The sequence below is a fragment of the Adiantum capillus-veneris genome, chromosome 4 (assembly GCF_014529385.1).
Source record: "Adiantum capillus-veneris isolate H3 chromosome 4, ASM1452938v2, whole genome shotgun sequence".
Taxonomy (NCBI): domain Eukaryota; kingdom Viridiplantae; phylum Streptophyta; class Polypodiopsida; order Polypodiales; family Pteridaceae; genus Adiantum; species Adiantum capillus-veneris.
This window is the reverse complement of record NC_140934.1, coordinates 173,928,231-173,946,839: the sequence shown is the minus strand read 5'-3', so window position 1 is coordinate 173,946,839 and position 18,609 is coordinate 173,928,231.

Genomic DNA, 18,609 nt, shown 5'->3' with positions numbered 1-18,609 from the left:
GGTTGCACAGGGACAACAATGTAGAAAATCAAGATGCTACTCTTAATTTCATTGAACCTCCCAATGAACCGGGTTTCGATTCAACAAACCGTTGGATCCATGAGGGATGCCACGGTGGAAAACATTAGTGTTCTTGTGAAGATACCACCACTTGTGTTTTTGAGGACAAAAACGCTTCTCCAAGGGGGGAGTAATGTCATGCCAAGGGTAGGACTAGACGGGCACGGCCCGGGCAATGTGCCGGACACACATGCAGTAAAGGGGTCTATATATGAAAGAGGGCCAGGGGCCTATATATAGGATGGTTAGGAGGTTATTTGCATGTCTGTCTACCCGTTGTCCTTTCATTGCAAGAGGTTATGCACAACAAAAAGGCATAGACTATGAAGAGACTTTTGCTCCCACTTGTCGTATGACTACTGTACATTTTCTATGTGCATTGGCAGCTCATTTTGGTTGGGATGTACATCAATCAGACATTGTTACTGCTTTCTTGAATGGTGACATATTTGAGGAAGTTTATGTAACGCAGCCTCGCGGTTTTGTCATAAAAGGACATGAGGACAAAGTGTGCAGATGTAAGAAGGCTTTGTATGGGTTGAAGCAATATCCTCGTACTTGGTATGAGAAAGCTGACACTCATTTGGCTAAACGAGGCTTTCATAATAGTCCAACAGAAAGCACATTGTATGTAAAGCGTAAGGGTGATTTACTTGTCATTGTGGTTCTTTATGTTGATGATTTGCTGAACACTGGACCAAATGAGAGACATATTGCTGAATTTAAGGCTGATTTGAATGCTACTTTCAAGATGAAAGATTTGGGGATGTTGCATCATTACTTGGGTATACAGTTTAAGCAGTGTGATGGTGGTATTGCCTTGTGTCAAAAAAGTTACATAGAGACATTGCTATGTAAGTTTGGACTTGAGGATTGCAAACCTATTGCCACTCCCATGGAACAGGTTTGAAGTTGAGTCTACATGATGCTAGAGATCCTGCTGATGTCACTCTTTCCAAACTGCTGTCGGCTGCCTCATTTATGTATGCAAAACGAGGCCAGATATTCAGTTTGCAGTCTCACAGGTCAGCAAATTTATGCATAGCCCAGGGTCTAAGCATTGGAAGGCTGTCAAGAGGATTTTTTGCTACCTTAGTGGCACTTTACATCTTGGCTTGTTTTATCCCAAGGGGGGATCATTGCCACCAGACTTACATGCTTTTTTGGACTCAGATTGGGCTGGTTGTTTTGACACGCGAGTGTCCACAAGTGGTTTTTGTTTCATGCTTGGTAGTTCATGTATATCATGGTTGAGCAAGAAGCAACCTACTGTGGCCACTTCGAGTTGTGAGGCTGAGTACAGGGCAATATTCACAGCTACGGTTGAGTGTGTATGGCTCAGACGCCTTATGGATGATTTGGGTGTTGGACAGGACACTGCCAACACTATCTACACTGACAGTGAGAGAGCATTGGCAGCTACGAGCAACCCAGTTTTTCATGCTCGCACAAAGAACATTGAGATGCATTACCACTGTGTCAGGGAGAGGCTCTCAGTAGGAGAGATCAACTTGGCTTATGTGCCAACACAGGACAACCTTGCAGATCTTTTCACAAAGGCATTGTCTCATGAGAAGCTTGAAGCTTTCCACAAAGCTTTGGGCTTACTCCCCTTTGTGGACTGATCATGTCCTTAGGGAATGGAACTTCCCTTTACTCATGTGCCAGCTCTCTTTCATCGCATCACTCCAGGGGGGATTTGTTACCCTATAAATGTGGTAGTGATGTGTGTGAACACACTAGGACCGCCGGGGCATTTCTTCCCTCTTTAGGAGGTTTTTTCCCCCAAGCATTATATATACCCCCATCACTCTAGGGCTATCTATCTTTCCATTCCACACTAAGTAACACACTCTCTATTGTGTGCCTTGAGCTTCCTTCGTCTTCTCCAGGTTGTGTGTGTTTCTCTGCAACCCTAATTCCAACAACCTAGACTCGCTTTCACATGTGTTGTAATAAAATAATGCATGTTTACGCAACCATAATGCGTCTAAGGGATCTTGCACCCACTTATTTACAAGGCACTAGAAAAGTTAAATTAGTCATCGTTTGTGCTGAACCTTGAGAAGAGCATACTTCTTTTAAAGACCTTAGATTGTTCATGAATCAGTCCCCTTGGTGGCATGAAAACTGGGTACTAAGTAATAAGGATTTTTCAATTCCATGAGCTTCTATTGAGATGACACAAATCAACCCAAAACCCTAAACCTTACATGTGTAATTAGGCACGAGCAAGAACCACTTACATAAATAAGTTATTCTTATTGGTTCAATTGCCATGCAAGGAGTTATGGAAGAAACTCATTGATTTGTCTGTAAGGCACGTCGGTGCTGGGTTTTGTGAAATCCCACCCACAATTCTTAAAATTTTGAGGTAAGAAAACCTACAAAGTTTAGAGTAGGTCAGTGTAGAAACCTTCAAAAAATCAATTGACCTCTAAAATTTTTGTAGGTTTTGAAAGTCTATTTAGGAAATAAAAGAAAAACATTGCTTCATTGTGAAAATAGTGATGAGAAATATAGCCATAAATGATGATAGATCAATGAGTTTCTTTGTTATCAAGCCACTTTTCTGGTCATTGCCGCAATCAAAGCGGTAATGGTGTTTGCATGTTCTACTGGCACCATCAATTGAATTCATTTGTTGGTCATCCTACAAACATCATTAGGTGCAATGTGTTTAGTATTTTTGCTCTTGATCCCCTCTCTCCATAGTCTATCCCTAGGCTACCTTGACCCTCATCCCCTTTGTACTCAATGTCACTCCCAAAGTCAACACTGTAGCCATCATTGCAGCAACCACATACATGGTCCTTGATGGTGCACCCCATATGGAACATTCAATAGATCCTCGATTACTCAAACCTTTGCTCTTGATAAGAACTCCTAGAGCTCAAGGTGTTTCAAAAAGTTTGTAAACACAAAAAAAAGGAGGGATTCCCTTATATTATTAATTTTCATTACTTTGTTTCAAAAAATCACATTTCCTTGGGACCTAAACTCGCTTTCACATGTGTAGTAATAAAATAATGCATCTTTACGCAACTATAATGCATATAAGGGATCTTGTACCAACTTATTTACAAGGCACTAGAAAAGTTAAATTAGTCTTCGTTTGATGAACCTTGAGAAGAAAATACTTTTTTTAAAGACCTCAGATCGTTCATGAATCACTCCCCTTGGTGGCATGAAAACTGGGTACTAAGTAATAAGGAGTTTGCAATTCCATGAGCTTCTATTGAGATGACTCAAATCAACCCGAAACCCTAAACCTTACATGTGTAATTAGGCACGAGCAAGAACCACTTACATAAATAAGTTATTCTTATCGGTTTCAATTGCAATGCAAGGAGTTATGGAAGAAACTCATTGATTTCTCTGTAAGGCACGTCGGTGCTGGTGTCCTAGGTTTTATGGAATCCCACCCACAATTCTTAAAATTTTGAGGTGAGAAAACCTACAAAGTTTAGAGTAGGTCAGTGTAAAAACCTTCAAATAATCAATTGACCTCTAAAAGTTTTGTAGGTTTTGCAAGCCTATTTAGGAAATAAAAGAAAAACATTGCTTCATTGTCAAAATAGTGATGAGAAATATAGCCATAAATGATGAGAGATCAATGAGTTTCTTTGTTATTAAGCCACTTTTCCGGTCATTGCCGCAATCAAAGTGGTAATGGTGTTTGCATGTTCTGCTGGCACCATCAATTAAACTCATTGGTTGGTTATGATAAAAACATCATTAGGTGCAATGTGTTTAGTATTTTTTCTCTTGAGCCCCTCTCTCCATAGTCTAATCCCTCTGCTACCTTGACCCTCATCCCCTTTGTACTCAATGTCACTCCCAAAGGAAACAATGCAGTCATCATTGTAGCAAGCACATAGATGGTCCTTGACATATGGAACATTCAGTAGAGCCTCCATTTACTCGAACGTTTGCTCTTGATAAGAACTCCAAGAGCTCAAGGTGCTTCAAAAAGTTTGTAAACACAAAAAAGGGAGGGATTCCCTTACATTCATTTTTTTCATTACTTTTATAAACCTTGTTTCAAAAACTCGTATTTCCTTGGGACCTAAACTTGCTTTCACATGTGTAGTAATAAAATAATGCATCTTTATGCAACCATAATGCGCCTAATGGATCTTGCACCCACTTATTTACAAGGCACTAGAAAAGTTAAATTAGTCTTTGTTTGATGAACCTTGAGAAGAAAATACTTCTTTTAAAGACCTTAGATTGTTCATGAATCACTCCCCTTGGTGGCATGACAATTGGGTACTAAGTAATAAGGATTTTGCAATTCCATGAGCTTCTATTGGAATGACTTAAATCAACTTGAAACCCTAAACCTTACATGTGTAATTAGGCACGAGCAAGAACCACTTACATAAATAATTTATTCTTATCGGTTTCAATTGCAATGCAAGGAGTTATGGAAGAAACTCATTGATTTTTCTGTAAGGCACGTTGGTGCTGGTGTCCTAGGTTTTCTGGAATACCACCCACAATTCTTAAAATTTTAAGGTGAGAAAACCTACAAAGTTTAGAGTAGGCCAGTGTAAAAACCTTCAAATAATCAATTGACCTCTAAAATTTTTGTGGGTTTTGCAAGCCTATTTAGGAAATAAAAGAAAAAAATCACTTCATTGTCAAAATAGTGATGAGAAATATAGCCATAAATGACGACAGATCAATGAGTTTCTTCGTTATCAAGCCACTTTTTTGGTCATTGCCGCAATCAAAGCGGTAAAGATGTTTGCATGTTCTGTTTGCACCATCAATTGAATTCATTTGGTTGGTCATGATACAATCATCATTATGTGCAATGTGTTCAGTTTTTTTGCTCTTGAGCCCCTCTCTCCATAGTCTAATCCCTACGATACCTTGACCCTCATCCCCTTTGTACTCAATGTCACTCCCAAAGTGAATAGTGTAGCCATCATTGCAGCAAGCACATAGATGGTCCTTGATAGTGCACCCCATATGTAACATTCAATAGACCCTCCATATACTCCAATGTTTGCTCTTGATAAGAACTCCAAGATATCAAGGTGCTTCAAAAAGTTTGTAAACACAAAAAAGGGAGGGATCCCTTATATTATTATTTTTATTACTTTAATAAACCTTGTTTCAAAAACTCACATTTTCTTGGGACCTATACTGGCTTTCACATGTCGTGTAATAAAATAATGCATCTTTACGCAACCATAATGCATCTAAGGGATCTTGCACCCACTTATCTACAAGGCACTAGAAAAGTTAAATTAGTCATGGTTTACTGTACCTTGAGAAGAAAATACTTCTTTTAAAGACCTCATATCATTCATGAATCAGTCCTTTTGGTGGCATGACATTGGGTATTAAGTACTAAGGATTTTTCAATTCCATGAGCTTTTACTGAGATGACTCAAATCAACCCGAAACCCTAAACCTTACATGTCATATTAGCATAGCTTAGCTTAGTAATTAGCATGGTAGAGGAGATGAGCATGCATTGAAGCTTGGCTCTTGGTTGGATTTGCATCACAAAGCCAAGAGTTGTCGGTGTAGGCCTCGCTTCTGACAAGCTTGGAGTAGGTGGTAAGCTTTTCATTAAAGCTTGAGAAGGAGAGAGAGTCTTCTTTGCGTCACACATGAGATTGTGTGACTGTGTGTGTGATAATTCCTTGCGAAAATTAGTCCCCCTCTCTCTCTTCGCTGACCCCCCTTGCTAGTTACTCATTCTACAACCCTATTGGACCTCCCTAGGCTCAGCCAATGGAAATTAAGCAGCATAAGTGATAGCCTTCTGACATGTCCCCCTTTCCCATTTTGTGAGGGATTTAGGTAATTATTTAATTCAACTAAACTCACATTGGACCCCTTTGCCTCCTGGCCAATAGGAATCAGGCAAGCCATTGGGCTGTTGAATGCTCATTGATCCCCTTGGGAGACTGTCCAATAGTCTTCTAGAGAGCTACATTCCTATTTGTTCTTTTATTAAGTGTTTTTGAATTAATTAAACTAGATTATAGCCTAATTATGATTGGTCCACCCTAAGGCCATCCAATAGGATTTGATTACACCTTGTGGGCATCTGGCCTAGGGAGCTGACATGTGTCCCTCTTTCCCCTTGTGTACAAATGAATCTTGTGAGTGTGTGTGGGTGTTTCTCTCTCATCCCCTACTTCTTGGGCTCGCCCCCTCTTATGTAGGGCTTGAAAAAGACTTTGGGGCACACACAAAGCATCCAATTCCCCTAATGTTTGACCTTTGGACACAACCTTTGAATTTTGGAACCTTAGCATTTTGGAAGTCTTAATGGGCTGAACCTTAGGGTCTTTTGAGCCCATGGTTGCACATAGCTCTTCTGAAAATGGCCCCCCCTTTGGATCCCTATTTTCCCTCCTTTGGATCCCTATTGTGGCCGGTTTGCTAGCTTAACCAATATTATAGCTTTTTCTCCCCTATCACTTCCCCATATTAAATGATCAATTTAACATGAGAAAATCATTTAGGAGAATTAGATATTGATTATTATGACATAATCCACCACATCATGTTTCTTCGCTCATTAACTTCCAAATAGGGACTGGACGGAATATCAGGCCCATGGAAAATAAAGACAAAGGTGATGCCAAGGGGGAAACCAATGGTCAAAATTCTTCCCAAGGCACTTCCAACAACAACAAAAACAATCCATCCAACGAGAAGGAGTATACAGAGGCAAAAACAAACTCTCTCCTGGACCATAAGTGTTTCAAGTGTGGGGAGAAAGGACATGGCTATCGTTCTTGCCCCAAGAAGAATGATTGCAATGAGAATCCTAGGGCTTCCACCATCGAAGCTCCAAAAGGGGATTCTCATTGCAAAGGATCATCACTCTCCTATGCTTGGGGAAAGTTAAGAGAACATGATGTCTTCATCTTGTTTGACCCTGGCTCTACTCACAGCTTCATATCAATGGAGTTGGTCACCAAATTGTGCATTCAAGCTTTCAAGATGGGAGATGTGTAATGGCTCACACAGCTTTCAAGGGACCGCAAGCCTCCAATACTCCCTTGATTGGAAATTTGAGGCTTCATCTCCAAAGCTATGTCTACAAAAAAGATTTTTTTCATCTCTCCTCTCCAACATGAGGATGCTATCCTAGGGGCGCCATGGTTTGATCGCATGGCTGCCAATATGAAGTTCCCTGAAAGGAGAATCTACCTCACCTACAGGGGAAAGAGCATGTATATAGATGCTAGTGAGTGTGGTCACACTATTCCACTTGTAAATCCTCCTGATTTTGATAAATCAATGAAGAGCTCAGTTTTTGCGTACATGATTTTTGTCAAAAAGTCTCTAAAAGATCCTAATGTTTCATCAAATGTAAATAGTAGGAATCAAGAAGAGTTAGACTTGGCTAATTTTTTAAAAGGATTCCAAGATGTGTTCATCAATGACATCCCTATGGACTTACCTCCAAGACGAGGGGATGATGACCATTGAATTGAGCTCCTTCCAGGAAGCTCACCGCCTAACAAACCTCCTTATCGAGTCTCTCAAGCTCAACAAGAGGAGATCATGAGGCAAGTATAGGAATTGGTGGACAAAGGGATGGTGATGCCTAGTGTCTCTCCCTTTTGTTCTCCAAGCCTTTTAGTGCAAAAGAAAGATAGTACATATCGTATGTGTGTGGACTATCGACGAGCACTAAATCATATCACTATCAAAAAAAAATTTTCCGTGCCTTGGGTAGAAGATCTGTTTGATAAGCTACAAGACTCTACCTACTCAGTAGGATTGACCTTAAAAGTGGCTATCATCAAATAAGGATAGTGGATGAAGATATCCTAAAGATCACGTTTTGCACAACGTTTGGTCTTTATGAATATCTAGTCATGCCTTTTGGCTCGACTATGCACCAGCTACGTTCGATCGTCTAATGGAGAAATTTTTTAGACCTTATCGCAAATTCACTGGAGTGTTCTTTGATGATATCATCATCTACTCCAAGTCTTTGGAGGAACATAAGCAACATCTCCAAGTGATTTTTCAAGCATTGAGGGAGAACAAGCTTTTTCTCAACCAAAAGAAAATCTTATTTTTCCTCCAAGATATTCACTACCTAGGTCATATTATCTCTCAAGATGGTATTCGTATGGATCCATCAAATCTAGACATAATAAAAGCATGGCCTAATCCGAGGAATCTACATGAGATAAGAAGATTTATTGGTATGTGTGCATACTATAGACACTTCATAGTAAAATTCTCTCAAATAGCAGGACCACTACATGATTTAACTAAGAAGAATGATAAGTAGGTATGGACTACTAAGGAACAAAATTCTTCTGACAAGCTCAAGGATAAGCTTACCTCCCAACTAGTCCTCCTGCTTCCGGATCTCTCAAGCCATTTGAAGTCCAATGTGATGCTTGTGGTGATTGCCTTGATCAATTTTGATTCAAGAAGGGCATGCCATAGCATATGAGAGCCGAAGGCTCAATACTGATGAGAGAGTCTTGGGCATTTATGAGAAATCTCTTTTAGTTGTTCTACATGCCCTAGACACATGGAAGTACTACTTATTGGGGACTCCATTTACTCTAGGAACCAGCCACCAATCTCAAGTATTTCATGGTGCAAATCAAGCTTTTTGACAAACAAATGAGGTGGGAAAATTTTCTTTCGCAATTTTATTTCCATATTGCTCACATTGCTGCTAAGCACAATCAAGTGGTTGATGCACTTTCACAATGACCAAAAGTTAATGTGGTGTCTATAACTACTCACAATGATCTATCGTCTATGATAGATGACTATGATACTGACCCTGACTTTAGAGACATAATGTTGGCCCTTGCTTTGGGGAAGGAACAGGAACCATTCACCTTGTAGGATGGTTATCTTCTTTACAAAAATAGGCTATGTGTTACCCATTCCCTTCGCGAGAAAGTTATGTATGACTCCCATGCTCCTCCCTTTGCGGGGTATAGAGACATTCAACCTACTCTCCGAGGAGTAGAAACACACTTCTATTGGCCTATCATGAAAGTGGACATACAAGAGTATGTTTCAAAATGTGTAGTAAGCCAAAAGACTAAGTATGATACAGGGAAGCAACTTGGATTACTCCAGTCATTGCCTATTCCAAATTCACCATGGGAGAGTATATCCATGGATTTCATCTTTGAATTACCCAAGTCTATCCATGTAAATACGAGAATATGAATAATGGTCAACAGGTTTAGCAAGCAAGCACACGTTATTCTTGTCAAAAAGACTATTAAGACACACCAAATGGCAGCTCTCTTCATATCACACATTTTCAAACACCATGGATTACCAACATCCATCGTGTCAGATAGAGATCCTAGAATGACTAGTAATTTTTGGAAAGGTCTCTTTGAAAATCTAGGAACAAGATTGAATTTCTCTTCGGCCTATCACCCATTAAGGGATTGTCAAAGTGAGATAGCCAATATTACGATACTTGATATACTCAAGACTTACGTTACCAAAGTAGATTAACGCTCACAATGGGAAAAGTACTTACCTCTTGTAGAGTATGCCTACAATAATACTAAGTATATGGGAAGATCTTCACTTTCGATGAGTATAGCCATGACCTACGAGAATCTTTTCAAAATATTAAGGAGGTTGTATCCATCTCTCAACAAAGGCAAAAAGATGTTGTTGACAAGCATAGAAGGGCCTTAACGTTCAAAGAAAATGATTGGGTCTTACTTAAGTTTCCTAAGGCTCAATTAAGACAAACGATGGGCAGAAATCCTATGGGCCATCAAACATATTATGCTAAGATAGCAAAAAGATACTATGGTCCTTTCCAAATCTTAAAACCTATGAATGAGACACCTTCCCAAATCAAGTTTCCCAACAATTGGCTCATACACAATGCTTTTCATGTGAGCCTACTCAATCCCTACAAAGGAGAGCCACCAAGTGAACCAGTTATTGAAGACCCTCCCGAATTTGAAGACCAAGAGGAGGTGCTACAACCCGAAGCTACTCTTTGGCATGAAGACAAGGTACTACGACATGGTAAGATTATCTTATGTTATCTTATTAAGTTCAAAAATTATGCTTTTGAAGATGCTAGATGGATGCAAGGAATATAGCTTAAGGATAATATGAACCTTGTCAATGCTTACAATGCTACATTAGAGTTAGCAAATGTAAAAAATTGTTTTAAATGACCCATGTTTTTGTCTTATAAGACTAGTTCTCTTTTTAATTGTGCACAAATATAAGTAGTATGCATGCTTAGAATCATGTTTGTGATGATGACGTCTCTCGAACACCAAGTAGAATTTATCACTCTAGTTTGGGAGAATGAAATGGACTAAAGAGCAGACATGCTTGCGGAAACTATGACTCCCAAGCACCAAATGGATTGGTCATCCATCTTGGATAGATGTCATAGGGTAAAAAGGGATCCTCTATCTGCTAAGTAAGATTGACTAATGAATAAGGCTTTATCTCTTCTACCTCATAGTCGAGGATGAGTATGATTTCAAGAGAGAGGTAATGTCATAAAATCTAATATCTAACCAACGCAAATGATTTTCTCATATTAAACTGATCATTTAATGTGGGAGAATGAACGGGAAAAGGGTTAGGATATAGACATGTGATTATAGATCTATCTCAACACGGGGCCAATAGTAAAGGGGCTCAAATGAGAGATGGTCTATCAAAGAGCAAGGCTAACCAATGGAGCATAAAGACCTTGGGGTTAGCTTCATTGAAGACCTCCAATAGTTAGTGTTAAAAGTCCTTTGAACTTCGGTAAGGTAGGGTTGTGCTTGAGGTGGGAACACGGCCCAAGCTTAAGGTGCTTGACATGCCTAATGACTGAGATGCTTGAGGTGCTTGATAATTGATATGCTTGAGGTGCTTGTCATGATTGAGATTATAGGGTTGTACTTGAGGTGAGAACCCAGCCCAAGCTTGAGGGGCTTAAGGGCCAAGCTTGTGGTGGGAACTAGCCCCAAGGTTGAGGAGCTTGAGGTGGCACAAAAGTGAAAGTGAATCCCTACAAGGAGGGGGCAATCCATGCAAGAAGTGGGGGTGGTTTCTTAACCACTCTCTCTCCCAAAGGGCACCCCTTGCCCAAGGGGCAAGTAGGACACATGTCAAGCCCCTAGCTAGGTTACCCTCATAGTGTGCCTAAAGCCTATTGGTTGGCTGTCCAAAGGGTGCAATGATAATTTAGTGTTTTTAATTGATTGTTTTAGCATTTATCAAGCCCTCTCTCTCAAAGGAGAAAGGGGGACACTTGTCCGAAGGCTACCCTTGTTTCTTGGTATGACTTTTGCTTGTGATTGGCTAGGCTTGGAGGGGTCCAATGAGCTTCAAGCATGAGCTACAAGGGGGGGTTGACCAACGAAAATAGGGGGCCTACTTAGGGGGTATACTCTCCCACACACACTCACACACACTCTCATTTTGTGAAGTGCAAAGTGCAAGAGATCCCTCTCCTTCTCCAAGCAAGTAGAGTGGTTGAGAGCCTACACCAACACTCTTGGCTATGGAGTGCAAATCAAACCAAGAGCCATGCTTCAATTATTAAGCTTTCCATCTTCTCCATCTTCATTACTATGCTATTATGTATGCTAGCAAGAAGAGTGATGATAAGTGAGGAACTAGTTCTTTCTCCTATGAAATGCTTCTTCTTCCTCTTTCCTAAACCCATTCCCTGCTAGCTCTCTCCACAATTGGTATGCATCATGTTTATCAAAATTGTCAAAATGATCCTCACATGCATCCATACATTTCATCAATAGCTACAAAGTGATGCATGATGGATGGCTTTCTTGGAGGGAAATCGAGGCTTATGCTATGACCTATATTCCAGTCAGCCCAATGACAAAATTCTCTATGGAATCTTTACAAGAGTCATGTTCCTCCCATTGTATTATAAGTATACTTTTGAAGAAGAATTTTACACTGGCTTCTTCACATTTTGCTCCCGTATTTTTGGTCCCATGGTGGATAATCTACGAGCACGATTTGTGGCATACACAACCATGGAGCTCAGCAACCCCATCGAGATGCAGTTTTTGACAATGGTAGATAAGAAGCTGCACAATACTTACTACAAAGCCCTCGAAGCTCTCAAGAAAATACAAAAAGCATGAAATCCGGGCCACTACCCAGTTCCTTGAAGTCGCGTCGTGGATGACCCAGATTAGGAGGGGGAATGTTAGAACCCTAGGTAATAAAGAAGCTCTAAAGATCAACCCATGATGTAATATTTCATTTTTTACTCAATCTGGATAATGATATCAACAAGTTTTAGTATTTTATTCATTCTCAAAGAAAATGCATATGGAATTATGAGCTAGATCCCGTGGGGCTATAAGCTTCCGGATTGTATCACTTAATCTTTAGGTTGAGACAGAGTTGGCATAACTCTTTATTTTTGACCTAAAACCTTATGGCAAGGTATAAAATCCAACTTTTGTATTACTTTTGTAAGCTCACTTCGGATAATGAAGCTACGTGTGATTACAAAGAACACTGTATATTCTCCCTCTTTCTTTTGAAACTCGTATCTCTCTTGCAAATTGTCTGTTTGGAGTGCCGCTAGTTCCATTGTGTTCGAAGGGGAAAGCTCTATGAGACATTGTAAGTTTCTGCGCTTTGACTAGCCTCCTTCTCTCATAACTCACATTTCATGTATCAAAATTTCATTTTAGGCATAGGAGGGTTGTTGGGGCATCATTTCTAAGCTAGTAGGTGTATTTAGGACAAAAAACAATTAGGTTAAATCTTCTCTACTGCTATTAATTGTGATTTTGGCCAGTGATCATAAGGGGGATTTTAGGACATGGGCATATTTCTTTAGATGTTGCCTATCCTATCTATAATTTTGGTTGCATTTGTACTTCATTTGCTTGGTTAAATGATGAGATTTCCTTGTAGTGTTGTAACTAGTTTTTGCTATCTGACATGCGATTGAGTGTTGTTTTGGGTAAGTAGGGATTGGATGTGTTTTCCAAGAGACAGACAACCTCTTGTAGCCTCCATGCACTAGTCATATCATCTCTGTCCTGTGGCATGACATTTATGTCCGTGGTTCTCGCTATCTGTATAATTAGATAGTTTGGCTTGGCAAGCAAAGGGCCCAACAAGGTAGCTCTCTTTTGATCTAGTATCCTTTTAAGTGTGTATTTTTGTCCTGATGGCTTCCTTGTTTTCCTCCTTCAAAAATGCATTATTGGCCTATCATTTGCCCAATCTTCCTCTATTGGGTGGTCATCAACTATGCACCCTTGTTTTGGTTGATCTGTTAATCCAAAATCAAAGCTTTCAATTTGACTGTCTCTCTCTTGAACTCTTCATCTTCAGATTTAGCCTTCTATAGTTTTTCTTGTAAAGTAGTCAGCTCAACAACACCTTATGCCTCCATTATCTGTCCAATTGCATTGAAAAAAATGTTCCAACCATCTTGGATGGTAGCAACACGTCCATCAATGACCGTGTCTTTATTATTTTGGTTGGTTTCATACTAACACAGGTGTGTGATATGGAAGTAGCAATCTTTTAGCTTTCTTTTGGACTAGGTTTCCTTGCAGAGGTCTCTTCTAAAATAATTGTAGTTGATATGGTCAAAATTTTTGAACAAGTTTATGTATGACCAAAGCCTTCTAAGTCTGAGAAATACCCTCTAGCACAATACCTTTTCACTCATCAAAAGTGTCTTTATCTATTGGCTGAATGCATGCATTGGTGGTACATTGTTGTCTCTGGTGGCATACTAAGAAATTCAGTGGCCTTATCTGCTAAGGTGCCTTTGGTCTAATCAATATCAATAGATATCTTTTGCTTTGTTGGCGTCTTTATTTTTGCCTGGAGTTGTGCTAGCAGATATATCATCTTTTGCTTCTTTTTTGATGTTCCTTTTCTGATTGCATTAATGGCCTTTTTCATCCTACTAAAGCTAGATCTTTGCATCTACCTTCTAGAGGTAGCTTTCTTTCTTGCTCCTCCAAGGTTTCTTGCTAATTGGTATGCTAATCAATATCAATAGATTTCTTTTGCTTTGTTGGCGTCTTTAACTTTGCCTGGAGTTGTGCTAGCAGATATATCATCTTTTGCTTCTTTTTTGATGTTCCTTTTCTGATTGCATTACTGGCCTTTTTCATCCTACTAAAGCTAGATCTTTGCATCTACCTTCTAGAGGTAGCTTTCTTTCTTGCTCCTCCAAGGTTTCTTGCTAATTGGTATGCTTATCCTTAGTGCCATCACCCAAAACTTTCCTCCATATAGTTTCAATGTTGATATGCGCTGGTATGCAGGTGGCCTAGGAATTGCCATTGTTACCAAGCTTTGAAGAGCATCTACATCTTTACTTTGACAATTTGTTGTATGAGGCTACTATGCAAAAATTGACTTATGCTAATCTCAACCTCAAGGCTCTTGATCTTGGCCAATAATGTGCTGAAATTTTTTTGAAATACATATGTGGGATTGTTCTTGAGATCGATGGCTTCAACAACAAACTTGTATACTCGCTTGCATACTAGTCTCGGGGGATTCACCATGGAAAACTTTCCACACCATGTAAGTGTAGGAGAGGGGTATTTTTTTACAAGTTACATAAGCGTATAAGTTAGGGGCAGGCCCCCAATAATTTATCTCCCAAACTTAAAAATAAGGGAGGGGGGTATCATATTTTGGGGGGGGCAGGGGGGGGGGGGGGGGGGGGGGGAAGTGAGGAAGGATAAAATGAGAGGAAGTTTTTGTGTTCGTCCTATTTTTTATATAGAGTGAATCCCCTGGGATTCTAGTGCTGCCACTAGGAATCCTTGTCCACCAATTTTCCTCTTCTTCTAGACTTGAGCATCTTCTTTCAAGAATTGGATGGCTTCATTAGTAGTGCATGGTGTGGCATGCGTTACGATAGATAGATGTAGGAAATGGGAAGGTACTTCCACTGTAGCCTTCATTGGTCTGCCAAGAATCTTAGTATGATGTGTGTCTAAATTAAAAGTATCTACCTCCTGCTAATAATATCTGCATCAAAGCTTACCTTCGTGTCTTTTAGCACTACTTCCATGCTCCCAAGCTTGAGAATCTCTTTTTCATTTTCCTGAAAAACATATCTCCCTATCTTATGATACGACACCGACATGATGTTTCTACAACTAGGCTTAGGGGTATTGGTAATTCTGTAGCTTTCTTGTCCAAAGTTGCTTGCATATTTTGTGACATAGATTGCTTCTTCTTGACCATGCCTAAGTCCTTTGTGCTACCATATACATGTGGTAGTGATGTGTGTGAACACACTTAGGATCGTCGGGGAATGTTTTCCCTCACTAGGAGGTTTTTTCCCCCATGCATTTTATATACGCCCATCACTCTAGGAATGTCCTATTTTTCCATTACACACTAAGTAATATTCTTTGTGTTGTGTGCCTTGATCTTCCTTCGTCTTCTCCAAGATATGTGTGTTTTCTTGCAACCCTAATTCCAACAATTGTTATAAGAGCAGGTTGCATCCTCCCGAGCTTAGTTGCCAGCAGCTCCAACACATGCCTGCTCACTTTCTCCAATTTTTGTGAGCTTTCGCAAGCATGAATAGGTCAAAAAATATTTTGGGTAAGCCCATAGAGCTTAGTCTGCTCATATTTCTGATTCAGGCTCATTTTGGCCTTTGTTTCCACTATAAGCAGTATTGCATATACTATTTTGTCATTTTGTGCAAAGTTTTTGTCAGTGTCATTTACTGCATAACAGGTCCCTTATAATCTTCTATGGTTTGTGCTATATAGCACGTAATTTTTCCGATTTGTTTCTCCTCTTTTTGGGCATTTTTCACATCAAGTGCAGGCATTCACCATGGCCGACAACAACATAGATGTGCTCAAGATTTTTGTTTTGTTGAGGACAGATTGGATGGGGAAAATTACCCTATGTGGGCTTACATGATGCAACACATCCTTGTGTCAAAGGGAGCTTGGAACATTGTATAGGGCATTGACATACGTCGTGGTTATGAGGGTGTAGGCGATGTTGATGATGTTGCAGGTTTTGGTGGTAGGATTGTTTCTGCCAGAGCTATTTTGCCTACGGTTGAGCAAGCTTGTTGGGATGTAAGAGATGCATAATATCATACATTGATTGCACTATCTCTGAAGCGTACTATTACTCCCCATATTCGTTCAACAAAATTTGCAAAATAGGCTTGGGATATTCTTGTTGGTCTTTATGCAAGTGGCAATGAGGCAAAAATTGCATTGCTGTATAAAGAGCTAGAGTCAAAGATTATGCATGACGAAGATGACATAGACACTTTTCTTACTGGTGTCAAGGATATCATAGAGCAACTTATTTCTACAGGCAAAGTCATTTTAGACAGTTCCCTTGTGTAAACTGTTCTTGATGCCTTGCCAAATTCTTACCCGATTTTTGCTAGTACTTCAAGACTTATGACTGAAGGAAATCCTGAAGTTGTCAAGTTTAATGCATTATAGACATTGCTGTTTTAAGAGTCACTTTTCGAGAAAAAAAAAAGACTAGATAGCGTGTAGTTAAACATGCCTTTATTGATGCTTAAAGAAAAGGTGGTAACAATAATGTAGCCACTTCTCATGGTTCTTCTGCGAGTGGTAAATCACCTGTTTCTAATGCTTTTGTTGACAACAATTTGTCTAGGAATTGTGGTGATAAGGGCAAAAAGAAGATGCATTGCCATTATTGTAAATCTAATGATCACTTGATCAAGCAATGTCCTAATTTCAAGGTCAAAGAGGCTAAGAAGAAAGAGGTTGGTTCCACTACTAATGCTAGTTCTACTACAAATGCAGCTATTGTTGAGTCTTCTATGAATTGATGTTGATGCAAAATGGGATTTTAGTGCAGAGTGCACTTATGATCATAGGGTCCATGATGCATATTTGTGAGTTGTTTCAGATGCTCAAGTGTGCTACTTTGACCGTGGTTCTACAAAGCACATAACCTTTCATCATGACTTGTTTACCTCTCTTGAGGATGTCCCTTATGGGAATTTAATCATTTGTGCCAACAATGCCTCTTATCGTGTTAAGGGAGTTGGAAAGATTGTGCTGACTACTGCAAATGGTAGTTCTTTCACACTTATTGATGCACTTTATGTACCTCAGATAAAGAAGAATCTTTTGTCTCTATCTTCACTTGCTAGACTTGGTCTTGTTGTGAAATTTGTGGATGATAGATGTACAGTTCATGATCTTAGTTTTGGTGATGATATTGTTGCATCAGGTATTTTATATCATAAGCTTTATAAGATCACTTTGTATGACAAGAGTGGGCATAATTTTGCAAATACAGTTGTGGATTCTAAGGCTATTTTAGTTGAAAAACTTTGGCATGCACGTTTTGGTCATCTCCAATTTTGCTGGAGTAGTCATCAATGAAAGTCACAAAGTAAAGTTAATTGCCCAAGGATGGAGTTTGCATGGGCCCACAAAACATCGCTATGCACAAGTCGCAACCTGCATGTGACCACCTATTGAAGCACCTTTCAAAACATGTTTGTGAAGGCTGTATTTTGGGTAAGATGCAGCATTCAAAGTTTCCAAAGGATGGTTTAGTTAGGGCCACATGTAGGTTGCAGCTTCTGCATAGCGATGTTTGTGGGCCCATGCAAACTCCATCCTTGGGCAATTAACTTTACTTTGTGACTTATATTGATGACTACTCTAGGCATGCATGGGTTGATCCACTTAAAGCGAAGTTTGAAGTATTTATGTGCTTCAAACAATTTCTAGCTATGGCTAAAAATGTCTCAAAATGTTCTATGGACACCCTCCGTTATGATCGAGGGGGGGATTATATGTGTCATGAATATAATGCATTTCTGGCTAGTTGTGGGATAAAACACCAATGTATAGTTCCTTATACGCCTCAACAAAATGGTGTTGCTGAGAGGAAAAACAGGTCACTTACGGAAATGGCACGATGTATGGTCAAAAGTCCAGCTTTTTCGCATTCGTTTTCGCTTGAGGCCATCATGTGCACCACTTATGTACTTAACAGGTGTGCTACAAAAGCTTTGTAGTCTATGACTCCATATGAAACATGGCATGGTAGAAAGCCTTCTATTGAGCACATGCGAGTTTTTGGATGTTTGGCATCTGCTTTGGTGCCACAAACGCATCGCAAAAAATTGGATGATAAGGTCGTCAAATGTGTTTTTGTTGATTATAGCGCTGAAAGCAAAGGTTACAGGTTGTATCATCCACAAAAAGAGTGTATCTTGGTCTCATGGGATGTTGTGTTTTTGGAAGATTTTGTTTAGCCCTTGCTATCATGTACTAGAGACAGTAATGTAAGCTCACATGACTTTTATGACACTTTGTTGCCTCTTTTCAATGGTCGAAATTGGAATATCAATTCCAATGAGGCAAATATACAGCATATGTGGGGTTTTGAAAATGTTACAGAGCAGCCTATTATTGATGCAAATGTACATGATGTACTTGATGAGAAAAGGGTTGAGAATGAGTAGGCTAGAGGTATGCCTAAATGGCTGGTGCATACTTTGCATGACACTAAATTGGATGCACCTTTGTCTAG